The following is an 11874-nucleotide window of genomic DNA, read 5'->3' as shown; positions in this document are numbered from 1 at the left end:
GTAAATTTCAACATCGTATTGTTACTCTACGCTCGTTTAACCCCAATGAGTATTTCAATTTCAACAACAAAGCAATTGTTACACTCAACAAACTTTAAAAACGTTGTTAACATTATAAGCGATAACTTCGCGAGGGGTCAGTGCCTTTTTCGTCTGAACTAGTTACCAAGATCACAAGTTATATATGTTTCAGTTCACCTGAATGAATTTCAACTAATCAAGTGCAGTTATTTAACGTCACACAAAAACACGTTTAGCGTCATAAAACGTCGACCTCATTTGAAAGCATTTCTGCTGACGACTTCACATTTATTTATTTTAAAAGAGAAAAATAAATGTATACATAACAATTAGTTTTATTGCTTTTCTACTAGTTCTCGTAGTGTTTATTATTATCTGGCAGACGGCGCCAAATGTTAGTTTTACGTCTTTTAAAACCTTCAATTAAAGAGCGCAGACTGGTTTTACGTTAGTAAGATTCGTAAGAATTCTTAAGTCTGCGAACGCGTTTATGAAACGTTCGTAGGAATTGGCGTAAGAACGTCCGTACGAAAAAATCGCAGAATTCTTACGAAAAACTTAAGAATTGTTTATGAAACGGGGCCATTGTCCCTCACTATTCAGACCTTATGATTGCCTTTTGGACTGCGCGCCTGCCATTGATTTATTCCGTATCGATACTGCTTTCTTTTCATAAAAGTGTCATGACTTTTTCCCAAATACATTAGAACTTACAAAGCATGAATAAATCTGCATCATATGTTCAAGATAAACAACTCCAACGAATGGGCAAAAGTGTACGACTCGCATATTAGGGCAAAGTGTCCAGAGAAACAGAGTTAAGCTGCTGAAAAGAACCTTATAAACCGATATACTTAATATGTTGCATGCAGGTAACACTTTCTTATTGACATTATTAATTTTACAACAAATGAAAAAGGAAGCCTTCACGGTCCTAATAATAGGGAAGTTTAGTTTTGAAGCATATACAAAGGATATGTTTCCTAATTGAATCGATATATTTCATCATTAATATAATTATCATTTGTTTTGAAATAAACTACAACCGAACTGTATCTTGAAACTGCATCAAATGGATACTATGACTTACTATAAACAAAAACCACCGTGAAGCTCTGATTGCTTTCATACATTTGCTAATCCGGCGATTTGAGTTTTGCATCAAATCATTTCGAACAACATTTATAAAAGCATTTTTTAAATCAAACAACGAAAGTCATTTCAAAACCTTTTCATTTATGTTGTCTTCAATAAAAACGTCGCTCGTGATCATGGATTTATTAATTGTGTTGTTAACTAAAACCCGAGGACAAAGATCGGATTTATGCACCAAACCGAACTATCGATTTTACTGGATTTTCACATTTTGTATAAGTGTGAGGTTTTATGACACCCTTTAAACTGGTTCGAAGCCTTAAACTTCTGCAGTTACCGTTCCTATTCATTAACACTATTTAAATAATTTAAGGTGTATTGTTTTAAATCGTATGCTACCGATAATTTATCATTTAAATAAGATGCTGTCCTGTGGTAATTAGAATTTATCGCCAATGTATGTCTCTAGCAATTAATAACCTCCATAGTCCACCTCTTGTTACTATGACGTGTAGTCTCCATAGATATAAAGTACAATACTGTCCACCGTCACCTTTTCCCCTCTAGCCAAGTACGCTTGATAAACACGCTGTAACTTCTCGGTAATAAGAAGTAAAATATAATTGCGAAATGCTGTCAATGATAGCAATAATAATAAAGAAAATTGTTATTTTATGAAACCAGAACTTTATGCCTAATCTTATACAAATCAGAGGGCGGAAGAGAGATTGCATTTCGTGTAAAAAAATAATCATGTGGTAATTATCCATATCCATTCCGAATTGCACACCATTCACAATGTGAATGCTTCTGATTGAATAGGGATACACCTTGTTGGCTTTGAAATTTTTCCAATTTAATCTTGAAAAAAATAAGCAACATTCTGTGTTCATTTTCAAATATTTATAATGTATATACGAAACAAATAGGCGTTGTTTTGCGTTCTTAAGGCCAGTTTTCTCTTTCAAACAGTTTATTTATTTAACATTAGTATTAATGATTTGTATTCATCTATGCCCTACAAGTGGACTTTAGAACGCGTACAAAACAATAAAGACAAAAACATTTATCTGGTGGCGCTCTTATAAAACGGGGCTTTATCTACTAGTATGTGCGTAAAGTGTTGTTCCACCTAAGCCTGTTCAGTCCGTACAGGCTAATATGGGACGACACTTTCCGCTTTTATTGTTTTTCGCGTTTAAGCAAAGTATCTTCATGATGAAAATCCGGTTTAGGCGGAAGGTGTTGTCCATGAATAGCCTGTGCGGATTGCACAGGTTAATCTGGGACGACACTTTACATGCATTAAACTCCGTTTTTATGTTTAATTAGAGTCGGTAATAAGTATAAGAGCGAATACTTTTCAATCTTCAATACTGCAAATATGTTCCATGGCGACAATGCCCTGGGAAAGACCACGTTGTCTTTTTGGTGTGATTTCATTTGGGAACACTTCGCTTTGATTTTTTTTCATAAAATGTGATTTTAATCACTTGTGACCCATATTTTTCAATACTGAATAACCGGTAATATGAATAGCTGTAACAAATCATTTGTCCGAATTAAGAAGCTAAGCCGATGGATTTATTTTTTAATGGAGAAGCATTCGAATGTTAAATATCACATCGTGTAGCACATTTTGAAAGTTTATGCAATCCATTTTCGGTATGATGCTCGTTTACTGAGCATAATGCTCGAATATTCGAGGGTGATGCCCGTTATATTCAGAATAATGATTAGTATTGTGCGTGATGCTCACTATATTCAAAATTATTACTGATGATAATTCTGCACCTATTGATACAGATTTAAAATTAGCTAATGAAAATAAACCCACAAGATGACCGAATGACGAAAACCCATTTATTAACGAAGTAAGTTTAAGAGCTAGCACATTGTACTTTATAAATAACAGTTTATATATGTCAATAACAAAGTGACGTTCGTTATGCGTGACTTGTGTTCAATACACACAATTTAATTCATAATCTATTACTCTCATGATTCAACTCATATTTGCATTTAAAATAAATTTGCTCTCAAAGCCGGTTCATTCTTAACGTTTTTTTATTCAAAAGACCACTATAAGTTTATTTCTGTCTTTCCATTTTTTCCTACGCGGTGCCATTGATATTACGAACTATCGAAATGCAAATATTTTGAGTAATTGGGTTAGTTTTTTAAACACATATACAACACATAGCATCCATCCATGAAAGCTTAAAATAAAGCTGCAATGAAGATAACGATAACGAATAAATCGTCAAAATGTACGAAATGTCCCTTATCCCTACGCATTCCCGAATTATCGTTCATGTAAAATTACGCACGGTTGTGCGGATATGCCGTTACCGAAAGGTTTAGATTACAACCGTAAGATCATTTATGTCAATTGTTGAACCGTAATTTATGCGCATATACAAATAATAAAGTTACTTCTACGTCATGATACTTCAAAGGCACAACATTAACGTTTAGCTTTTCAAAACGAATCATTTTATGTCAGGCAAAATGAGTTCAGGATGTAGAAATTTTAAAATCGCATTGATATAAACGCATGCGTAGTAAAGTATTGATGACAATACGTATGACGTATACGGACTGACTGATTAATGACCTAATGTGATTTCATGTTTTTACGGCCAGTTAATTGTATAGCTTGTTAAAGTTATATCACTGGGGCTATCAGAGAAGCCCATAAACTACTGTTCAGCGTCGACCTGGGATAACAGGAGTTACCCGGGAATGCGTGTGAGTAAAGTGTCATCCCCGATTAACATGTACAGTCCGCAAAGGCTTATCTGTTACATAATTTAAATTTGTATAGAAATTTTAGTTTAAAGTAGGATTATTCTCAACGAAAATCCAGTTTAGGCGGACAGTGTTGTTTTTGATTAGCCTGTGCGGACAACACATGCTAATAAGGGACGATAATAAACGTACTTGCATTATGTTTAGTTTCCCCAGAATTAGGTTAAGGTATTGTGAATTTAACTTATATTCAAATCACAGTTTGTACTCCTGTTAGCGGCAAATTAATAAGTTAATGCGATGACACGAACTGTCACAAAAATCCTTTAAAATGTAAAAATGTTTTCATATTGCTCTATTCAACATCGAAATAAAATAAAGTTGATTAAAAATGCGCTTTCTTTTGAAAATTATTGACCGCTTAATTGAATTGATCACTAATCATAAAATTAAGGCAATGTATTCATGAATGAGGTCGGTTCATTGGATTGATTACAAGATCGCTTGTATTTGAACATTCAAAACTTCTTTGCGTGAATAGTTAAATTATACGAGAATGGGTGTGACGTTCATATACATTATGTTTTTTGTGCACTGGAAAGTCAGGTAAAATGACTAGTTCAATGCAACTTATAATACATCACAATTCATTCATGTACAGAGGATTACTTCAGAGGAGAAATGCAAGGGTCGAAGATACGTATGCTTTTATCTCAAATGCGAGATGTTCAGATTACACCAGATGTAAATAACAATCGTGACGAATTAATTTGCGATGTAAAGTGCTTTGTTATATCTATTGCTATCAATTTCATTCGGCGCCGCAGTTTAATTCCATTTGCATGCACATGCGAGGTTAATTGAATTTTGTGTGCGATGTATGTAAATCTATTAAAATCAATTGCCTTTGAACAAATAAACGTACATCTATTATTTGTATTTCTCTTCTTACGATGTCTGTGTTGTTTCAATATTCATATTTGTGTTATTCTTATTTACAAATATACTTATCCGTTATTGTACGTTATTGCTATGTCTACGTAGATCCATAGAAATTAATGACATTAATTATATAACGTTTGCGATTAAATGAATCACGATGCCGTCTGTTTATTTAAATGGAATTTCATAATAAGTAATACGGAACAAATGTATTATACATGTTCAGTCAGAGCTGCTTCAAGTTATACAAAATGATTACACTCAATTTGTTGTTGCGAAGGTTGTTCACAAAATTTAAAACGTATATCATTTAATTAATGATACCTGAGCTTCTTGTACTCAAGGTTTGACTTTTATGCAATTAATATAATCCCGAGGGATGGCGAGGATTGCTTTTTGTCCTGAATAGAAAGTTATGAAAACGGGCGAGCGTTCTATTCATAATTGTTACCACGTGTGGCGTAGTAATCTTGATGATTAAAAACTAGACCTCGTGGACTTTTAAAGACCAACTATGTATTTAATAGAACCCTCTTTTGTATATTAATCCTCAACAAATAAGCGGCAGCGATATGCAATTCCTTCGAAAACTGTTGAGACTTTCAATGAAACTTAGTGACATCAAATCTTAGTAGGATGCCATTCAGAAGCTCGTGAAAGCTTTGAATTCAAATTCGTATGTACATTTACCAGTTAATTATATTCTTAGTTTTCGTTTAAAGGGAGTAAGGGACGAAAATCAGGTTTTTGACAGACTGTACAGCCTACACAATGAAAAACTATGTATCCTGTAAACTCGAACAAGGATTTCAAAATAGGTAACACGAATAAAATCTTGTACTTCAAAGACGCTAAACAGTCTGTGCTTCTTCAAGCTGTACACTTCTATTTACACGTATTTTGTAGTTGTGTACGATTAATAAAATGAGTTGCGTTCTGAGAAAACTGGTCTTAATGCATGTGCGTAAAGTGTCGTCCCATATTAGCCTGTGCAGTCCGCACAGGCTAATTAGAGATGACACTTTCCGCCTTCACTGGATTTTCGTGTATAAGAGACTTCCTTTAAACAAAACATACCATAACAGCGGAAAGTGTCGTCCATGATTAGCCTGTGCAGACTGCACAGGCTAATCTTAACGACACTTTACGCACATGCACAAAGACCAGTTTTCTCAGAACGCGTCTCAAATAAGAGCCTAGCTGTGGAAAACGGCGCTTCGTGACGTGCGTAAAGTATCGTCTCAGATCGGCCTGTGTAGTTCGAATAAGCTTATCAGGAACGGCATCTTCCGCTTTTAAGGTATTATTAGTGAAAAGAAAGTATCTTCTTAGCGAAAATCCAGTTGAGGCGGAAAGTGCCGTCCCTGATTAGACTATGCGGACTGCACATGCTAATCTGGAAGGGCACTTGACGCACATGCATTAAGCCTCGTTTCCGTAGAGCGAGGCTTATTTAAAGTGTTAATCATTTCATGAATGATTCTTTGCTATGCGTCTTGTATTCAATATGAAAATGGGTTGACTGCTTTGAACTTATAGTTCATGGTATTGCGAAATGTGCTGAATGGAAAGATAAAAATTAGGGCGACTATTCCATTGAAAGTTTTAAAGCGTTCTTGTTACTTAAATCTTTATTTCTCATTCGCCTTGCGTGTGGTAAGAATGTTGATTGTTAAACTAAACCATGTGGATGTGTTTAGACGATAATAAGTATTTTATGGAACCCGAACCTGCCCTTTAATCTCCTTCAAACTAGCGACAGAAAGATATCATTCTGATTCAACATTTATTTTTCAGTTAAGTTTACCAATAAGAAACATCAAATTTTTGTTTAATTTATTTACATAAGATCTTGGTTTGATTCCTGCTCTCGTAAATCACATTTTTGTAATTGTCGGATTAGGACAGTCAAAGCAGGAGGTAAATGTTAGCACAATTTATTTCAAAAAAGATATTGTTCATTGTCATGATGCGTATATGGGTGTTTTTCTAGTGTCAACATATATATTTCTTGGATTATTAATAATTAGTCCAAGTTTTCCTATTTGTATCCTTGGGAATGAGACCGAAGACGCGACACAAACTGATCGAACGAAATGTTTTTATGTATTAAACTTGCTTATTTTCATAAGTAAATTTATTTGTATTTAGATGCATTTGCCATTGTTTGATATTAATGCCTCAAAACTTCAAAGCTATAGTATTAACAGTCAATTTAAAATGAATCTAGACATGAAGAGCAAAATCTAGCTCATGCATTTAAATTAAATTTAGTTCACATAAGCGTGATGAAGACTAAATGCGAATATCCTCAATAAAGGCGTCGATTTCGTAAAGCCGATCAATCGCGACAATGTCATTGTCCGGGTCACATTGTCTCTTTCTATTCAGACCTTATGATTGCCTTTTGGACTGCGCGCCTGCCATTGATTTATTCCGTATCAATACCGTTTTCTTTTCATTTAAGTGTCATGAACCTTTCACAAATACATCTGAACTTACAAAACATTGATTAATCTGTATCAGATGTTCAGGATAAACACCTCCAACGAGTGCGCATAATTTTATGACTCGCACATTAGGGCAAAGTGTCCAGAGAAACGAAATTAAGCTGCTGAATATGACCTTTTAAACCGATATAGTTTATATGTTGGATGCGTGTAACACTTTCTCATTGACATTATTAATTTTACAACAAATGAAAAATGAAGCCTGCACGGTCCTAATAATAGGGAAGTTTAGTTTGGCATCATATACAAAGGATTTGTTTCGAAATTGAATCGATTTATAGTACTATCATACACATGTGGTTTTGTTTTGAAAACATAAAATAGTGAAATAGACTACAAGCGAACTTTTATCTTGAGACTGCATCATATGGATACTATGACTTACTATAAACACAGATCACCATGAAGCTCTGATTGCTTTCTTACATTTTCTTATCCGGCGGTTTTGAGTTTTGCATCAAATCATTTCTAACAACATTTATAAAAGCATTTTTTTAAACAAACAAAAATAGTCATTTCAAAACTTTTTTCATTTAGGATGTCTTAAATAAAAACGTTGCTTATGATCATTTAATAATTAATTGTGTTGTTTTCTAAAAGACCAAGGGCAAAGATCGGATTTGTGTACCAAACTGAACTATCGATTTTGCTGGATTTTCACATTTTGTGTCAGGTTTTATGACACGCTTTAAACTGGTTCGAAGCCTTAAACTTCTGCAGTTATCGTTCCAATGCATTGACCATATTTTAATTATTTTAAGGTTTATTGTTTTGAATCGTATGCTACCGACAATTTATCATTGAAATAAATTGCTGTCCGGTGGTAATTAGAATGTATCGCCAATGTATGTCTCTAGCTATTAATTACGTCTATAGTCAATTTGTTTTAACTATGACTTGTAGTCTGCATAGATATAAAATAAAATAATACATAACTTACTATATATAGTAACAAATTTGTACAGTTGTTCATGAAATTATCATCATTGCGGGGTCATTATAAATATTCGGCCCTAGGGCCGATTATTTATATTCGGCCCTCAGAATGTGTGCGCGTGACGTTCAACTGGAACAAATGGCGTCCACATTCAGTCTTAGCCATAAAGAAGTCAAACATCTACTGGTTATTGTTCTACTCACCGAAGTTGTGTAATAACCATGTTTATTTTCGTAAAATTTAATTTGCTTCCATTACGACAATCTATCAATTGTTCAACAAAACATCGTGTTATTCGACATTTTAACGAAATCGAAAATGCAGTCTCACCAGTTTCATTCCAGTTTTATATCCCAACACTGTTATTCACATTCATAATATTATAATAATTCATCGTAAACACACACACTAATCGTTCGATGATTAAAAATATTTAACTGTTTAATAAAAACACCCCAAGTAGTCCAGTCATTCTAGCTCAGATACGCCCAAAACCTCAAACAAATTGCAACAGAAAATGTTTTTGGTGTTTTTAAATCCTAAATGCATATAGTATAACAGATCAAAAGTCTAGAAAAATCTAAGCTGGGAAAAGTTACAAAAAACGAGACCAAATAAAGACTAATGAATGTATTCATTTTTCTTCTTCGAAACTCCTTATAATTCATATGTATTTCATTCCCCATCATTTTTACATAAAACATCCATGTTAACATAGCTATATCTAAATCTACTATGACAATAAAAGTAACAGAAACTATATTATCTTATATAACACACTATTTGTCCCCTTTTTATGCCCCCGAAGGAGGGCATATAGAGATCGGACCGTCCGTCTGTCTGTCTTTCCGTCACACTTTGCATTTAGGTTTCGAAAAATGCTCATAACTTCTATGTTCCTTGAGATATAACCTTCATATTTGATATGCATGTGTATATGGACAAGGCCTTTCCATACGCACAAAAATGTTGACCCCTGTGAACTTGACCTTGAACTTAGGGTCCGCATTTAGGTTTCGAATCTGCATTTAGGTTTCTCAAAATGCTCATAACTTCTATGTCCCTTGAGATATAACCTTCATATTTGCCTTATTTGGTATGCATGTGTGTTTGGACAAGGACTTTCTATACGCATACATTTCTTGACCCCTTAGACCCTGACCTTGAACTTAGGGACCGCATTTAGGTTTAAAAATCTGCATTAACCTTTCGAAAAATGTTCATAACTGCTATGTCCCTTGAGATTATATCCTTCATATTTGGCATGCATGTGTATATGGACAAGGCCTTTCCATACGCACACAAATTTTGACCCCTGTGACCTTGACCTTGAACTTTGGATCCGCGTTTAGGTTTCAAAATCTGCGTTTAGGTTTCGAAAAATGCTCATAACTTCTTTCAAAGCGTTTATAGGGGGCATACGTTATCCTATGGTGACAGCTCTTGTTATATATAAAATTGAAAAGTGGGCGGGGTATTTCTATATGATAACACAGCTTTTATTGAGCAGTGTTGAATATAACAATTTAATCATTGTCTTGTATAGATCTATAGACTTTTACAAACATACATTTGTTTAAAATATGAGATAAGAATATATCCGTCAGGATTTTCATAATTATACAAATATTTATTTAAACTTTGTGTTGTTTCTCTATATAAAGAGTGGGTGTGGTAGTCTTATACAAAGTAATTTCATTTCAATTCATGTGAATTTTCTATATACATGTAGACAGTATTAGATACATAGATTTTCTTAAATAAGTTTATACACATTTGCTTAATGTTTAAAGATATATAAATAATGCATTGACCTTGGGTCACAATGGTTGACCTTGACTTTTAAAAGGTCAAATATCATGTAATGCAGTTGAACGATGTAACTATTACAAAATCTGTAAACTTGATTATTTTGTACATAGTAATTTCAATAAAATTATGTTACGTACACTGATAAGTACATTTTTGAATTTAAAATAACTGCATATGGTGTAAAAACATGTTTAAAAGTCGCAGTAACAATAATGGATATAATGACAGTTTCAATTCTTAGTTAATCTTGAAGTCTAATTTGTCATTGTACTATTGGCGTCTCATTAATTAAACATGTGTTTTAGTCAATATCAGAGTCGGTTTCGTTGAACTTCTGTTCATTTGTACAGCTTATTCCGCGACATCCTGAGCATCCCATAGAACACTATAAGCCGTTTTTCCTACATGGACATTTCTTTGTGTCACAGTGTTGTTTGCATTTTACCATTTTCAGTAGCTACTTGGGTGCAGCAGGTCGATCCGTTTTCTGGGGCATAAACTTATTGTCTTTCAGTTTGAATCCCCATTCAGTAGGCGAAAGGTTTTCTCCATTTTCAATCCATTCATGAACTTGGAAAAACGTTCTCATACTGTGGTATTTAGCGGCGGCAGATGTTGGAGGCAATGACTTTATCTTGACGTGTTTGGTGCTCGACATGACCTTTTGCGAAAACATCCTTAGCCTCAACAAATCCAGTGTCTCAACGGACAATCCGCCAAATAATGCAACCAGAATTCGTTCAACACTCACAATAACAACATCCTTGTTGCTGTGCGACAAATAATCGCAGGCATGGTTAACTACCTATTCATTGTTAAGGAAAGTTTTTAAAGCTGCGCCTTTGCTGATACTGATAATATGGGATGTTGTATTACAGTCAGATAGTGCATGTAAAACTGGCAATGTTCTGGTTGGTCCGCCCAATACTTGTTTGGCCTTCTGAATATCCCATATCCGAACAACTTTTGATGTCGTTTGATTTGCTGCTGGCTTTAAGACGACTGTTTTATGAATTGACTTTATGTGATAAAGGGCAATTACTAGCAAGTCCGTGTCCTCGCCTACGATGACAACATTGCCGGTTTCTGCAATTTGTAAAGCAGTTTTTACTATCAACACATCAGCATCCCCTTGAGCGTGTAAAAATCGAACCCATTCCTCTCCAATTCTCCAGCAAGCGCAAAAATGAAGTTTTGTTTGTTTTCGGAATTCTTTATTCCATCCTGAAATTACATTTTTATTTTATAAGTAGAAGAACTAACTTTTCTGACCAAACATTCAATTATATGGTATATTTATAAATTTCAATTTTGAACGAGATGGACTTTGCATTTCGTGTAAATAGAACTAAATATGAAACGAAATATACTGATAAACTTTAATGACATATAACACTTAGTGATTGTTGACTTGGCACATTAACATCTTGTCAGCTTCTATCAAGCAGACAGTTACGATATAGATTAATTGACCAATCTTACCTTTTAAAATTCAAGTTTTTGTTCTGCTACCCATTCGTATTAACTGGATATGTAACAGTTCAAAATACATCCCCATGGTGATCCATCTGAAATGTTAATATACGAAAATCAGTAGTTAGGTTTCAGAATTTTACTAGTGATTTAATTAAGGGCAGCACCAATGATCGACACTCATTTCCTGTTTAATATAGATAATAATAGGTTAGTGTTGATTATAGATCTGGTTTATCATGCCAGGCTTAGAAAACACAAAACACTTATCTATTATTCTATTTATCCCACTTTTTATTCAGTAAAACTTTGTATTTAAACAAAATTAGTGTA

At 34.0% G+C, this 11874-nt stretch overlaps 1 long non-coding RNA gene across 1 annotated transcript; it reads right to left on the bottom strand.

Moving 5' to 3' along the window:
- Window positions 1-8874: 8874 nt before the first annotated feature.
- On the bottom strand, window positions 8875-11874 carry LOC127874420 (uncharacterized). Its single transcript, XR_008046893.1, has 2 exons — window positions 11551-11874; window positions 8875-11292 (listed from the first exon to the last, which is right to left on the bottom strand). It is a non-coding gene; the product is annotated as an uncharacterized LOC127874420 (long non-coding RNA).

This window comes from Dreissena polymorpha, chromosome 3, assembly GCF_020536995.1.
Source record: "Dreissena polymorpha isolate Duluth1 chromosome 3, UMN_Dpol_1.0, whole genome shotgun sequence".
Lineage (NCBI taxonomy): Eukaryota > Metazoa > Mollusca > Bivalvia > Myida > Dreissenidae > Dreissena > Dreissena polymorpha.
The sequence above is the reverse complement of the archived record's forward strand: the minus strand, read 5'-3'. Positions and strand labels throughout refer to the sequence as shown.